The sequence below is a fragment of the Furipterus horrens genome, unplaced genomic scaffold, assembly GCF_987537825.1.
Source record: "Furipterus horrens unplaced genomic scaffold, mFurHor1.1.pri manual_scaffold_3, whole genome shotgun sequence".
Lineage (NCBI taxonomy): Eukaryota > Metazoa > Chordata > Mammalia > Chiroptera > Furipteridae > Furipterus > Furipterus horrens.
The window spans coordinates 116,816,340-116,833,398 of record NW_028327173.1 but is presented as its reverse complement, the minus strand read 5'-3'; positions in this window follow the sequence as shown (position 1 = coordinate 116,833,398).

The window sequence follows — 17,059 nt, the reverse complement described above, 5'->3', positions numbered from 1 at the left end:
AGGTAAAACATTAATACAAGAGAGAATTTCATAGTGTGTTTGCTAAACGGATTACTAAAGTTATGCCTGCTACTTCTAAAGCAAAATTGACTTTAACTTAAGGTAATTACTTGATAACCCTGTCTTTTAAAATCTGGAACAATTTTTTGAAAGCGGTTACTTAGATTTTCTTGTCAGTTTGAAGAGATTTGTTTAAATACTTGATCATAGAGCAGTTTTGCAATCCTGTAGAAGATTAGATAGTACAAATTATTCTTTTTTTTTTCTGATTCTAGCAGAGCATGTTAAATCCTAATCTTCCCACATTCTCCCTATCTGCACTTCACTTTAGACTCCATCCAAAATAGTCACTAATCACTGAACACCTGCATATGTTCCCATCTCTATGACTTTTTTCATGTGACTTCTTGTATCTGGACTGCTCCCTAACCCATTTATGACTGCTGAAATTCTATTCTATCCTCCAATACCATTTAAAGAATTGTTTTGACAGCCAGCCTTCCTAGATTTCTTTCCCTCCCAAAACTTAACCTGGAATGATTGCTGTCTCCTTGGAACCCACATATTACTTTGAATCATTCTAAGGCACTTATAGTCATGTTTTATTATGGTAAATTATTCATTTTTCTTAGATCCATTTCTCATTAATTTCCTTATAGATTCACTCTTGTACTCAACATGTACATTTAATGAGTATCTTTCATATACAGATGATGTGACATTCATAAAGATAAATGACATTATCCCAACCTCACAAAATTTACCCTGAAAACATGACCTACTCATTTTCCCCACACTTCATGTCTTGCACAGTATTGCGCATATTTTAGTCATACAACAAATGTCTATGTGATAGAATTGTCATTATAATTTGAGTGTTGATAACACATAAAAATAAGAAACATGTTGGTAATTTTGTATGCTATGTAAAACCATTAATCCTGATGTTAAATCAATGCTTCTCTGAAAAAAAAAATTGATATGGTAAAAGTAATTACTTCTTCCCTTAAATTGAAGGATGCTTCCTAATATGGAGAAAAACTGAATGTCATGCAGGTTAATACTAAAAAATAATTTTTACAAGATCATCCTATCCTAGAAGCAAGATCAAACTTAATTAACATCATTAGAGATGTTAATTTTATAAAGTACCCTCTAGGTCACATTATATGCTGTTGTATAATGTAGAAGAGTGATAAACTGAATTCAAATCTAATCACTGAAGCCCCAGAAATTAACATTGTTTTCAAATAATTTACAGACTTATGTACTGCATAATTATTTTTCCATGCACAAATACACAGCATTGAAGTTTTAATAAAGACAAAATAGCTGGTAAAATTAAAGGGTAATTTCAGTTGTTCATGAGTATGTCTTCCCTCCATAATTTGCATATGTTCACAAACAAGGAATTTATTCCAAAAAGTCCCCTAAAAATCACTTGTATTTCATTTTGGGTTATCTAGCTTGTGCAGGCCAAAGAAATTATGAATACTAGTAGATAAGTGCTTCCAAAAAATTACTTCACAAATGTGATGAGAGATAATTTCACATTTTGCATGTACACGAGGCCACACTCTTCAGACTAAATAGGAAGATAAAAATAACACAAACTCTTGTACCAATTGAGGAAAGTGTTTTTTACTTAATTAATCAAAAAAATAGGTCATGTGTCAAAAAACACACATATTTCACAATCAACCTATTGAAAAAATTTTTATAAAGATCTTTCTACCCTATAATTTGAATGTACTCAGTCAAATCTTGGGATCTTTTGCTCAAGCTGTCATTATGTTTACATCAGATCATAATTACAATCTATTCAATCACGAAGAATAAAGTATTTTCCTAAGCATAACTGCCACTTGGTTACAGATGAAGTGATAGCCAGAACCCATTGTTTTAAAACTGATATATGCAAACAAACTGAAAGATTGTGAAGCGACTGCATTTATTTACGGAAAAGTTTTTTTTTTTTTCTGGGATAACAATGATTTCTTTCTAAATCTTTAAGTGAAAACTTAGAGTATTTTTTAAACTGAATAAATTCAATTACCCACTAAACAGAAGCAAAGAATGGTTAGAAACATTCTATTTTCCTTATTTTTTGTGAAAATGTGTTAATAAAAAAGGGTATCCACCAGGCTGCTGTGGCTCAGTGGATTGAGTGTCGGCCTGCGAACCAAGTGTCACTGGTTCGATTCCCAGTCAGAGCACATGACTAGGTTGCACGTCAGGTCCCAAGTTGGGGGCACGTGAGAGGCAACCACACAGTGATGTTTCTTCTCTCTCTTTCTCTTTTCCCCTCTCTCTAAAACAAACAAACAAATAAAATTGTTTTTTTAAAAAAGGGTATCCAGGAGTTTCAGGTACACAATATATTTGCGTGTATTTGTGTGTGTACATACACACATTACCGGTATTTATGGTACGTGGCAACTTAAAGATCGTTTCCTGTTACTAAATAGTTTCCATGTTGTATGATTTTGCCCTAAAATGGTTCTTCTGATAGTGTTATCTGTCTAGATGTAAAATTTTTCATTAGAATCAGTACACATTTTACGTGATGACCCCAAGTAAATATTTTAGGGTTTGCAGGAAATTTTTGGTCTCTGTTAAATATTCTTCTTTGTTTTCTTAAAACACATTTCAAAATCAGGAAAAACTTGGAGAGTATAAGAATAAAACTGATTTTAGCAAGAGTAGGATTGTGCAGAAAAAGGGAAGAGTTCAGACAGAAAGGCAGAAAAGGTGGAGGGGCTGTAATTCCTAGCAGAAGAAGAGACCCTGCAAAGCAAAAGTTTAGTAGCCCCCAAAATATTGTGAAAATTAAGGACAGTGGGTAATCTAGAAGGAGAAGAAGGAATATTTAAAGGTGAGAATAAACAATAGTAACTCAGTTTATAAAATAATTGAAAAGTATTCATTACATTTAACAACAAGATGTATTTGGTGATCTTGGTCAAAATAATTTTCATAACTGTGTGGACACAAAAAAAGACTGCAAGCTAGAGAGTGTTTGGGGGCAAGAAACACAGAGGTAGCTACGCAGTGTTTTTGTGATGCAAGAGACTTAAGGCTGTTTAAATTCTTTTGAAAAGAAAGAAGTAGGGAGAAACTGAAGAAGCAGGAGAGGGAATGATTCAATAAGCTCTCTGAGGAGGGGGAGATGGGATCTAGAACAAACTGGGAAGAACATTTTATGAGATTCCTAGGTATATTTCATTATATCACAAAGGAATAAATTATAAAATGAGCACAGAATTAACCAAAAACAGTTGAAGGACTTTCCACCTGTGGCTTTTATGATCAGTGGAAATTAGTAATTACATTTATATTCTGAAGAGAAAGGGAATAAGACTAGGAATTTCAAAAGCAGTGAAAAAGGGTATCAGTTATAGGAAATGAACAAGAAATTTAGCTAATGAAAGAGTAAAGAATTTCTATCAGTATTTAATCCCTCAGTTGTTTTGTTTTTATGGTGAAAGAGACCATGGCTATGATAGTGGTCCCAGTCCTGGCCTCCTTTAATACTTACAGGAGTCCTGTCTTCCTTTTGTCAACATGGAACTTCCAGGCCTTGGTATCCTCAATGGATTTCACTCTACCTTCCTTGTTCCAGATCCTGAGACCCTACATTCACACCCCAGGCATTTGGTACAAACCATGAGTTAACTCTGAGTTTATTATTCTCCATGGAACTTGTTTCTCATGTCTTCTCATTACTCCATGCTTACTCTGTTCTATATCTTTATGTGTGAGATCATGTGTGGGTACACATGATTCAAATTTCACCACTTAGATAATAATAGATATGAACTACTACTCTTACAGTCAGGTCTGTGCTAAATGGCTCCAGGAGGAATCCTTGACTGTAAGGATGTTGAATATCCCCCAATATACCTTTTAAGCAGAATCCACATATTTTCAAATACATCTTACTGGTGGTTGACTAGTGCAATCTCTGATCACCCAACCAAACTCTGGAGAAGTACAGATTATTGCATTTTCTTCATAACGCCTGCATCTGACAAAGACCTTATAAAGTCAGTCAAATATGTATCCATGAACTTTCTGAGAATAAAAATCTGGAGCTTGATTTCTTTTCACAAAAGCTGTCATAAAGCTACTACACAGGATGCAAAATTTTCTAGAACAGTGTAATGTGAAAGAAATTAATTTATGCAATAATCATAGTTCCTCTACCTGAATTAGGAAAAGGTGGGACAAGCGAGAGGTCAAAAGTTACAGAGTGAGATCCCCAAATTCCCCATAGACCCTGGTGTGGGGGATGGGAGAAGAAAATAATACAGCTTTTAAGGTACTTTGCATATCTATGTCTGATAGCTAGTTTCTTAGTTATACAGATAGTGGTGGCCACAGCCTGGCGTCAGGGAGATGGGGAAAACTTTGATCACAGAGTGATGGTGGAGAGCTCCTGGGGCCTGAGTGAGATTTCAGTAGGTGGCCACAACTGGTGACTATACCCACTGCATCACAGGCCATGGTTAGGATTTATATGAAAGGCAGCAGCCATTTGGCACACTGGGCCACATGGTTTGAAAGACTGCAGAGGGCCTCCGCCAGTCCACCATGAGGTTGGGTGTGTAAAGAGGTGCCACACAGTTCTGGATTAAGGGAGTGGAGAACACTGCCACACAGGTGGGACCTCCCCCAACCAGGCACAGATGGATGGGAGCTACCCAGAACACTGAACTGTGACTGGGAAATAATGAGCCATGTACTTCTATATTCTGAAACTGGCCTGACTTGGCAAAAGGAGAGGCAGGATTGTGTGCCTGTTTTAAAGGGAGTGGGACTTAACAGCAGAATTTGGCCATTAATCTAAATCTGTATAACCTTTAAATAAACAATTCCTTTCCTTTCACCAAACTTTCATATTGTGAGTTATGCTTTCTGGTTGCAGGCATCTAGCCCCTCATAACCGGTCAGGCTGGGGCCCTGTTTCAAAAATATGATATACAGATGATGTATTGTAGAATTGTACACCTGAAACCTATATAATTTCATTAACCAATGACATCTCAATAAATTTATTAAAATAAATTTAAAAATAGGGCCAAGATGGAGGCATAGATAGACATGCTGCATCTCCATCACAACTAAGAAGGAATTACAACCACTTCAAAACTAAAACAATAAAACAGAAAATCAAAACTTCAAAGAAATTCAGCAAAGAATTAAAGAAGAAATATTCAGCCAGAAAGGTAGGAGGGGTGGAGCTAGGATGGAGAGAACAAGGTGCGGAGCAGCAGCTGCAGGGGTGGTGCTTGGCAGCACAGCGGGTGGCATGGCTAGGGGCACAGTGAGCGGCACAGGGACTGAGGCTGCAACAAAGGGTGCAATCATACATTTTAAACCAGGGAAGCGATCCCAGCCCCAGACCAGACCACACAGCTCACAGTTCCAGCACCGGGAAAATAGAGCTACATTGCTTCTGACTGTGGAAACCAGTGGGTATTGGGGCGGAGGAAGAAACTGCCGGTCTCTCCATGGAGGCAGCTTGTTTAGTATGAGAAGGAGGAGAAATGTCTGGAAAATGGTGAGTGCTGAGCAAGTGGCATTATTCCCTCTCAGACCCCTCCTCCACATACAGTGCCACAGCATGGTAAAACAGGTCACCAGCACTGAGGAATACCTAATGCTCTTCCCCTTACAACATAACAGGGGCGATAGCTTTACTTACAACGCAGAAGCAAACACAGAAAGCTGTCAAGATCAGGAGACAAAGTACAGCCAAAAGTGGGGGCAGATCAAGGTTCCAGTGACAGAATTAAGTGATGAGAAGATAGTGAACATAACAAAGAGATAGCCAACCTAACAGACACAGAGTTCAAACTTCTGGTGATAAAGATGCTCACAGACTTGACAGAAAATATTAAGCATGATAGGGAAGAAATGAGGGCTATACTAAGTGAAATGAAGGAAAATCCACACAAATTTAAAGGTGAAGGAAAGGAAACCAGGGTTCAAATCAATGAATTGAAACATAAGGAAGAAATAAATAGTCAACCAGTACAGAAGGAGGAAATAAGAATTGAAAAAAATGAAGAGAGGCTTAGAAACTTCTGAGATTGCTTTAAAGATGCCAATATCCAAATTATAGGGGTGCCAGAAGGAGAAGAGGAAGAGCAAGAAGTTGAAAATTATGTGAAAAAATAATGAAGGAAAACTTCTCTAATTTGATGAAGGAAATGGACATATAGGATCAGGAAGCACAGAGAGTCCCAAACAAACTAGACCCAGGGAGGTCCACACAAAGACATATCATAATCAAAATGCCAAAGGTTAAGGATAAAGAGAGAATCCTAAATAAGCAGCAAGAGAGAAAAGAATTACCCAGAAAGGGGTACCTATAAAACTGTTAGCTGATTTCTCAAAAGAAACTCTACGGGCAAGAAGGGACTGGCAGGAAAAATTCAAAGAATTGAGAGGCAAGGCCCTACAATCAAGGTTACTCTATTTAGCAAAGCTATCATTTAGAATAGAAGGGCAGAGAAAAATCTTCCCAGACAAGGTAAATCTAAAGGAGTTCATCATCACCAAGCCATTATTATATGAAATGTTAAAGAGACTTATTTAAGAAAAAAGATCAAAACTATGAACATTAAAATGACAACAAAATCACAATTATCAACAACAGAAACTAAAAAATAAAAAACAAAAACTAAGCAGACAATCAGAGTAGGAACAGAATCATAGGTAGAGGGAGCAGGTGGAGGGGTGTCAGCTGGGAGGGTGGTAGGGGGAGAGAGAGGGAAATGGTGCAGGAATTAAGAAGCATAGTAGGAGGGTGCAGAATAGACAAGGGGGTATAGAGAAGAGTTTATATGCACAACCCATGGACAAGACGTAAGGGGGTGGGACTGCTGGAGGAAGGGGGATGCTGGGTGGAGGGCAGCAAAGGGAAAAGAAATTGGAACTACTGTAACAGGATAACCAATAAAACATACAAAAAATAAATTTAAAAATAAATAAGTAAATAAATTTTTAAAATCCAAATTGTTTTGGGAAAGCAATATGTCATGTTGGTTATGAATGTCATCCCTTGCAGGCACTACCCTGATAATATTACTCAAGCAAATAATGCCTTTAAGCCTCAAATTGTTCCTCTGTAAAATGGTTATATTAATAATACCTAGGATTGTTGCAAGGATTAAGTGGGATATTCTATAAACAGTAGCCTGGAAGCAGACTACCCTGGCAGGAGGTTTATTTTATCATGGACATTTAGAATTGCCCAAGTACTTGGTGATAATAAATAGGAGACTAACTTTCACTTAATTTTATAATTGCTTTTAAATTCTTCACAGAGAAATCACACCCTTGTGGTTTGTCTCCCAGAGCAGATCACTCTCATGCCCTGTGCTTATGGGCCTTTGTCTAGAAACAGTTTGTTACTAATTTTGTTAATTACCTCTTTTTCCTTACCCCCAAAAATTAACTTTGCCAGGGCCATTAACTAGATACAATGTCTTCTGCCCACAGATGGTCGTTGTTATGTTTTAATAAAATGTGTATCAAGTTCTAAAGTTACATTCTTAGAAAAATTAAAAGAATAAATGTTATTTATGGCATCATATTTTAAAATATAAGTTTCTGAAAAGTAATTATATTTTATCCTGTGAATTTGCTTTACTTAACATTGAGTTAACTTAGGTCAGAAAAATGTGCTACTCTGAAATGGAATTGAGTGTGTTTACATCCTAAGCAGGGGTCCCCAACCTCCAGGCAGAAGGACCAGTATCTGTCCCGGCCTGTTAAAAAAAAAAATTGGCTGCACAGCAGGAGCTGAGCTCGAATGTAATGGTTTGAATCATCCCGAAACCATCTCCCCACACCAGTTTGTGGAAAATTGTCTTCCATAAAACCAGTCCCTGGTGCCAAAAAGGTTAAGGAACTCTGTTCTCAAGTACAAATATAGCCTAACTCTTTAAAGACTCAGTTAATTAATTGGTATGGATCAAGTTCAGTGCTATCTGGGGACAGTTAGAAAGCTCCTTACATTTTACAAAAATGTGAAATTCTGGACATCTCGTTCATCTCCATGTGTATTTTGCATCCAGGCATTTCCCATGTTCTAGGGCACATAGATATATCCAAACGAAATAGTTAAGCCCATGTACAACCTCCTCACTTTACTTTTTCAGCAATGGGAAGTTCAGCATCCTCTTCTGGCTATGAAATCTTCATTCAAGATCTACAGACTCCTAAGCCTCTGCTCCTCAAGATGGGTTTCTGCTTCAGGAAAATATGTTCAATCCAAACCTCCCAGAAAGGAAATCAATCAATCAATTTCTCTCTCCTTTTCTCCCTCCCTTTCCTCCTCCCTCCTTTCCTCTCTCCTGTCTCCCTCCCTCTTCCTCTCTCACTTTAATCATACAAATGGGCACACACAGAGACATACTTGTGAAAGCAATTTGCTTTTCTTCTCTGAAAAAAATTTCTTTAGCAAGCAACCATGTTTAACACCAAAAACATTAGACTATTTCTCTGAAGTAATTTGTGGATAGCTGTGCTTTGCTTTTCATTTTTTAAACATTTTCTGACATATTTATTGTTTTAGAAATCTATAATTAGCAAAACATAAACCCACTGTTTTTATTTTCCATCTGCCAGTTGCCAAGCTGTCTCTAGAGTCCCTCGCAGATCGGAAGCCAGCAAGACTCTCGCTATTTGCATTCTTGTTTACCAGAATGAGTGACGATAACAGCTGAAATGAATAGCCACAGTTTAGGAAAATGGTTATGTTTCTTAATCGTTATTGGGCTGAAATCAGGAAATGCCCAGGGATAAAACATAAACCAGTTTCCAAAAAATGATGGTTCTCTGTTCAATTTTTTAAAATCAACTATGATGAATTTTAACAGTTTTTTGTTTGTTTGTTTTTACTTGTTTGTTTGTTTTTAGTTACTGAAGCAAATTCACCTGGATTTAAGCTGTTCTCAGGCTACCAGTGAGATTGCTCTGAAATTTAATGTATTCTTTCAGCAATTAGCACCCCCTTTAGTAAAAGAAAGTATTTGAAAGTGATAACTTGAAAAAATATGTTCCTTAATAAGAATTATTGAATGGGTAGGACTGTAGTGTTGAAATACACATAGAGGTGATGAAAATTTAGGAAGAAAGTACTGATACAATTTTCCAATTTGGCAACCTGTGCCTATACTATATATCTGGACTGTTGTTGCACTTACTGCCTAAAACAAGAATGTTATGAATTGAAGTGAATTATTTTTTAAAAAGTATTTCCATAGTTAAAGATAGTAATGTTGTTACAGAGAGGGGTCCCCAAGGAGATGGAAAAAGCTTATGGGGCTAAGCTGAGGGGGCCGACATAAAATTCTGCAAGTGCCCACAACTAGTCACTCTGCCCACTGCATCACAGGCCACAGTCAGGGATTTAAAAATAAGGCAGCAGGCATTTTTGTGGGGAGAACCATGTGGCTTTGAAAGGGATGGGAGAACTCTATGTGATTTAGAAGGAGACTAGGAACTCCACGTGGTTCTGGATTAAGAGCTGGAGAACACCAGGACGCAGGCAAAGCCTCCCCAATCAGGCTTGAGTGGTTGGGAGCTGCTGGTAAAACCAAATGTGTCTGGGAAGTAGGAAAACAGTATCTCTGACTTCTCTAAAACTAGCCTGGTTTGGCAGGGGGAGGCAGAACTATGTGCTTGTGGGTGTTTTAAAGAAAATAAGATTTAACAGCAGAAATCCGCCAATAATCTAAATCTGTATAACCTTTAAATAAACGATTCCTTTTCTTTTCACCAAACTCTGGTATAAAGAGTTATGCTTTTGGTAGTGGGCAATCGTCGTCGTTGTCGGCAGCCGTCCGTCTCGAGAGACGATGGCGTAGCTTCCTGAGAGTCTATCTGCACCGCCGAGAATGGCTGTGCAGTCCGACTCAGGAGTGACAATCCCTGCCGCACTTGTTACAGGTGAAGGCAGATGGCTGTTGTTGCTGCTGTTGACGCTGCTTCCGCCTCGATCTTTTCTGGGCCGCCTCCTCGTTGCGCGCAGCCTCCGCGCGTGACGTACCTTGCCTGACCGCGAGCCTCCAGGCTAGGCGGTCGTCTGCTTGAACTTCCCATGTGTTGAGATTGATGGAGCATTGTGTCATGTCCTTTTTGCAGATGTCTTTGAACCGCAGTTTCGAGCGCCCTGTCATCCTCTTGCCTTCTGCTAGCTCGCCGTAGAGGAGGTCTTTGGGGATACGGCCTGCATCCATTCTTTTGACATGGCCGAGCCACCTGAGGCGTCTCTCACTAAGAACTGCATGCAAACTGCTCATATTGGCTCGCTTCAGCACCTCGGTGTTGGGAACCTTATCCTGCCAGGTGACATGCAGGACGCGTCGCAGGCACCTCATGTGGAAGCTGTTGAGTTTCCTTTCGTGCCTTGCGTAGGTGGTCCACGTCTCGCTGCCATAGAGGAGAGTGCTGAGTACGCAGGCTTGGTAGATGCGCAGTCTGGTTTTCTCAGTGAGGCTGGAATTGTTCCACGCTCGCCGGTTCAGTCTGGCCATAACTGTGGCTGCCCTGGCGATTCTCCGGTTGACCTCCAAGTCGACTGACAGAGAGCTCGAGATGGTGGACCCGAGGTAAGTGAAGTCGTTGACAACCTCCAGGGTGTATCTGTCGATGGTGATGCATGGGGGAGTCCCCGTGCCTTGAGCCATAACGTTCGTCTTCGTCAGGCTGATGGCTAGTCCGAACTCCTTGCATGCGTGGGAAAGGCAAGTGACTAGCTGCTGGAGTCCCTCTTCGGAGTGTGATGTCAAAGCTGCGTCGTCGGCGAAGAGCATCTCACGGATGAGCACCTCTTTGACTTTGGTCTTGGCTCGTAGACGGGCCAGGTTGTAGAGCTTGCCATCGGATCTGGTGTGAATGAAGACACCCTCGCTGCAGTCCTTAAAGGCGTATTGGAGGAGCATGGAGAAGAAGATTCCGAACAGCGTAGGCGCGAGGACGCAGCCCTGCTTTACTCCGCTGCTGACTGGGAAGGCCTCAGAGGTTGCGCCGTTGTAGGACACCATGCTGTGCATGTTGTCGTGAAAGGACATGACCACAGCAAGCAGATGTGGTGGACAGCCAATCTTCCGTAGCAAGCTGAAGAGTCCGCTTCGACTGACCAGATCAAACGCCTTCGTGAGGTCAATAAAGGCGAGGTAGAGTGGTTTATGCTGCTCGTGACACTTCTCCTGCAGCTGGCGTAGGGAGAAGATCATGTCCACTGTTGATCAGCGAGCTCTGAAGCCACACTGGGACTCTGGGTAGACGCGGGAAGCAAGGGTCTGCAGGCGGGCAAGAGCGACCCGAGCGAATACTTTGCCGACGACGCTGAGGAGAGAGATGCCCCGGTAGTTGTTGCAGTCGCTGCGGTCTCCTTTGTTCTTGTACATGGTGATAATGTTGGCATCTCTCATATCCTGGGGGATGTAACCCTCCTTCCAGCAGAGACAGAGTAGATGGTGGAGCGGCTGTAGCAGGACTGGTTTCCCGCTCTTTAGGATTTCTGGAGGGATTCCGTCGCTTCCTGGTGCTTTCCCGCAAGCGAGGCGGTCAATGGCTTTGCTGAGCTCTGCCGCCGTAGGTGGGGTGTCTAGCTCCTCCATGACTGGTAGGTCTGGGATGGCGTTAAGAGCAGTGTCTGTTACGGTGTTCTTCGTTGCGTACAGCTCGAGGTAGTGCTCGGTCCACCGCCGCATTTGCTGTTCCTGGTCAGTGATGACCTCACCTGTCTTGGACTTAAGGGGGGCGATTTTGGAGGGGATTGGGCCTGTTGCCTTCTTGATACCCTCATACATTCCTGGTGCGTTGCCTATATCGGCGGCTTCCTGGATGGTTCTGCACAGGTTTAGCCAATAGGTGTTGGCACAGTGGCGGGCGGTCTTCTGGACTTTGTTCCTGGCAGCCCGTAGAGCTTGAAGTGTACTGGGAGTGGGCGTGGCCTTGTAAGCCAGTAGGGCCTTCCTCTTAGCCTCGATCACGGGTTCCATTTCTTCCCAGTGAGCCTCGTACCAGTCAGCGTTCTTCTGCTCTTTCTTCCCGTAAGCAATAATGGCGGAGTTGTATATGGCGTCGCGGAGACGTGACCAATTGGATTCGATAATGTCGTCTGCCGCCATTCCTTCGCCGAGTGCATCTTCCATCTTGTTGATGAATTGCTGGGTCTTAACTGGGTTGCTGGCACAACTGGTGTTGATGCGTGGGCGACCCTTCATCTTGGAGTGGTGCAACCTCTTCGGCATTATGCGCACCTTGCTTACCACGAGGGCATGGTCCGTGTCGCAGTCTGCACTGTGGTAGCTGCGGGTGAGGAGGGTGCTGCCAATATCCGTTCTTCTGGTGATGACGAGGTCAAGCTGGTGCCAGTGGCGGGAGTGGGGATGCCTCCATGACACCTGGTGGATCTCTTTGCACTTGAATAATGTGTTTGTCACGCACAGGCCGTGGTGACACGAAAGCTCAAGCAGTCGCTGACCATTCTCATTGATCTTTCCTCTCCCAAAGTTTCCGAGGCAGGTGGGCCAGGCCATGTGGTCGGCTCCTACTCTTGCGTTGAAGTCTCCAAGGAGATAAAGAGAGTTACTTCTGGGGATCTTGGATAACGCTTCATCCAGTGCATGGTAGAACTGTTCTTTCTCTTCAGTGGTGGCGCAGAGGGTTGGGGCGTTCGCGCTAAGAATGCTGACTGGGCCGAAAGTTGTTGACAATTGGAGGGTAAGTAATCTCTCTGTGCCTCCTGTGGGTGGCTCTATGGAGTTAACAAGCGTGTTCTTCACAGCGAACCCAACACCGTGCTGTCTTGGTTGGTCCGGAGACTTCCCTTGCCAGTAGAAGGTGTAGTTGGTTTCTCTGATAGTTCCGTTGTCGGCCAACCGGGTCTCCTGTAGAGCCGCAATGTTGATGTTTAGTTGTGCCAGTTCCCTATCGATGACAGCAGTTTTCCTGGCACCATTGATCCACGGAAGGTCTGCAGTAAGTCCGGGGCACATGGTCCTGATGTTCCAGCTAGCGAGGCGAAGAGCCGGAGGCTTCTTTCTTGTTGTTTGCTTGGAATTAACTGGTGCGGGTGTTTTGTGGCCCACTTTTCGAGAGGCGCCTCTCTGATCCCCACGCACCCAGTGGGGCAGGCGAGCCATGGCGAGACGGTAGCTGTCCATTGAGGTGCGATGACCTCTCCCACCGTCAGAGGAGACCCCTGGCGCTCGTTTCCTTCGCCAATCGGATGAGCTTATAACCGGTATCTGTCTCCTCCCGTGTTGAGTCGACATCTTGCGATGACGCTGGAGTGTCCTCTCCAGTGAAACTGAAGCTACAGAGCCTGGGCAGGGTGATATGGAGGGTCTGCTGTTGCCCATGCAGCAGACCCCCCCCCTCTTCGCAGCTGAAGGGTCCAAGGGAAAGACGAAGTCAATACAGCTTGGCTTCAGGTGCGCCGCAGGAGTTGCCGGTGTTGACTACAATGTCAAACCGCCTTAGGGACTCCGGCTCCGGATTTTCTGTCGGGGTTTACTCCCTTAGCCTTTCCCCTGAAGAGGTATGCCGCAAGGCAGCGGAGGTTTTTTGGAGTCAGAGTTTTCCTTCTCTGATTTTAGAGATGTCCTTCCTCAATCAGGCCCCTCATAACTGAACAGCCTATGGGTTCTCTTTCAGCTGCAGCAGCCTGTGGGTTCTGTTAGTTTTAGAATACTAATCCTGCATACTCTGTGGTTAACCCCCCATCCTATCTGTCCTAATCCTGATGGGCTGCTGAATGGCAGCAAGCGAAGGGGAAAACAATCAAGGAAGTGTCATAATAACAACATAAGCTATTTCACAAAAGCCACTGCCTTCTAGCCTTGGATTTTTAGTGAAGCCTCCAGCTATGCAATACCCAAAACATTCATGAACTCACAATTTAATACAATCTCTTTTATTTATAAGATACTCTCTTTTTTTCTACACTAATATTTTTAATTCTTTATTTATAGCTTTTGGGATCTCAATTTTTGCCCACAATCCTCCCAAATTTCCCTTTGTAACCATCCTCTGGTATAGAAGCCAGCAGGAATAATTGTTACTCCATATTTAATTACAATTAACACTATTCTATTATAACATGGATTATTCTGACATGATTAATGTGATAAGAAGATCCCATAACCTTGACAAATAATGTAAGTGCTTCCCCAGATCAATCTTAGGTGGATAATTTCTTTCATATGGTTAATATCCAACAATGTTCTTGACCTTCTTTATTATTGTAGTGGCAAGAATATAAACACTATGCAGTCTATTCAATCAACAAACATTTATTGAGTGCCTACTATGTATCAGACACTTTTAAATTCTTTGAAAAATGCATTGATTAAGAAAATAAAAACTATACCATACTTTGAGAAGCATACATTCTTTTGGGGCAGAGAGATAATAAATATCAAAAATAATAAATGAGATAGTTATATATATGTATATGTGTGTGTGTGTGTATATATAATATTATAGAAGTGATAAATGCTCTGGAAGAGAATTAAAAAGCAGAGACTGCTAAGGGGGAGAAGGACTAGGTAGAGCCAAGCAGAGAGTTCTTGCTCTTTTTCCTAAGGTGGTCAAATTAGGCTTTGTTGAGAAAGTGACATTGGAATAAAACATCTCCTGTGTTCACCTTTAATCTCTACTGTTGCTCACAGTATTACACCATGAGCCACTAACTAAGCATGTGCAGGGCTGGTCAAAAGTAGGTTTACAGTTGTTTGTATGGAAAAAGACATGCAGGCTATGATTGATACAATTGCTTTACAGTAGTCCCTCTATCGCAGTTCACTTATTGCAACCTCACTGTATCGCGGGATTTTAAAATATATTACATTTAATTCTTTATCGTGGATTTTTTGCTATATCGCGGGATTTTGCTGTACTGTATATGTATGTTGTTCAAGTTACGTAGGTTTAAGAGTGTAGGATATGTTTAAGAACCTAAGTTGTCCTTATAAAAGTGTAGGAAAGGTTAATAAGGAGCTGGGAATGGTTTATAAGTGTGTGGGAAGGGTTTATAAAGCCTTAAAATATATATAAATACTAAAATAAGTGTAAGGTTCCTACTTCATGGATTTTCACCTATTGCGGGGGGTTTGGGGTTTAGACATAATACCCGCGATAAGTGAGGGAATACTGTATTAACTCAAAATAATGTCACAATGGCACAATAAACCTGAATATCCTGATTAACAAAACTAATGCTAGGGATAAAGAAGCAAGCTAGTGACTCTCAAACCAGTAGGAGATAATTAACAGATGAATCATAGAAAAGGGGTGAGGAAATGACATTCCGCAGCTCCTCACACATATCTCTGGGATCAAAAGGAGGAAGATTGTTGTCACCAAACACAGAGAAATGGGAAGATTTAGCTAGATAACTTTGCAAATAAGTTGGAGATAGACCTATACTAGATTACCCTTAGTTTATCACACCCTGAGTTAAGTAGTTAATTGCATTAGATTGTGAACCCAGATTAACCAGTAATGGAGAAATGGGGGAGAAAGAGAGGGGAGGGGGAGCTAATCGCATTACTATAAAACCAGTTTTCCTTGCCTACTTCGCGTGCACATGCTCCTGGCTGGTGGTACGCCTGACTGCAGACTCGCGAATAAACGCCTCATTTTGCTGCTCAGGTCCTGTGTCCCAGTGTTTTATTGTGAGTGTTTCTCACACTAATACATTTTCCTTTTTCAATGTAACAGATTTATTCTGATTTACCTTTCCACAAAATCAAATCATTTGAACATAAGGTCTACCTCCAGAATAGGAATTAACCAGATACAGGATTATCCCTAAAACATATACTTAAAATGCACATTTCATTACCACATTATGTGCAAAATGGCATGATAATTCTTTCTTCAGTGACCCCTTGCATTAAAACATCTGCAAGGGCTTTAAGAGAGACCAATGCCTTACACATCAGTGGTCTCAAACTTTACCCTACATTATAATCACCTGGATGACTTCCTTATTAAAATACAGATGGCTTTGCATCTATCCCAGAGTTTCTGATTCAATAGGTCTGGGGTGGAGCCTGAGAATTTACATCACCAACAATTTTCCAGGTACTGCTGATCAGAACATATTGAAAACTATTCTTTTGCATTCATCTTAGTAAAATTAGAATACAGTATTCCCTCACTTATCATGGGTATTATGTTCTAGAACCCCCCCCCCATGAAGTAGGAACCTTACATTTATTCTACACTCTTAAACCTACGTAACTTTAACAACATACGTATACAGTACCACAAAAATCCGACGAGGATAGCGAAAAACCCACGATAAAGGATTAAATATAATATTTTTAAAAATCCTGCGATACAGTGAGGCCACGATAAGTGAACCACAATATAGAGAGGGACTACTATAATTTTACAACGCAGTTGTAGAATGCTAAACGAAACTAATATTCTCAGTCCTAATTTTACTCAATTGAATGAAAGGGTATTATTTAAAATTTATTATTTTAAACTATTCTTTCTGTCAGGAAAGAAAGGGGAGAAAAACTATATTTTTTCTAACTCTACTGTCAGATGGAGTACCATCTACCAAAACAAATAAAACAAATCCCCTTTTGTCAAAACCAAAACAATACCCTATTTGCCTGAGGATTACATCACATTCCTAAATTTAGTGTTTATTTCCAAGATGCTCATAGTCACCCAAGCAGATTAGTTCTAAGCCCAGAAAAATTTCACACTTCTTTTCAATTTTCTCATCAACTGTGGAAAATTCATTTTTGTGTGTATAAAAAACTAAAACACTCAAATGAATAAAAATTGAGAGTTTACAAGCAGGGAATTACAAAGAACTCCTTCCCGAGCATGAAAGACCCCGATTTCAAATTCTTCTATTTTGGTCCCTCACAGATCCGGTGTTCTATAAAAAATAAAAAAAATAAAAAAAACTGTACCCCAAATTGATGGGTGAATGGAGGAGATAACCAGAAGCAACAAGTGGCTCAGTGCTGCTTTCAGAAACCCAGTGAAAGAAAGCAAGGACAGA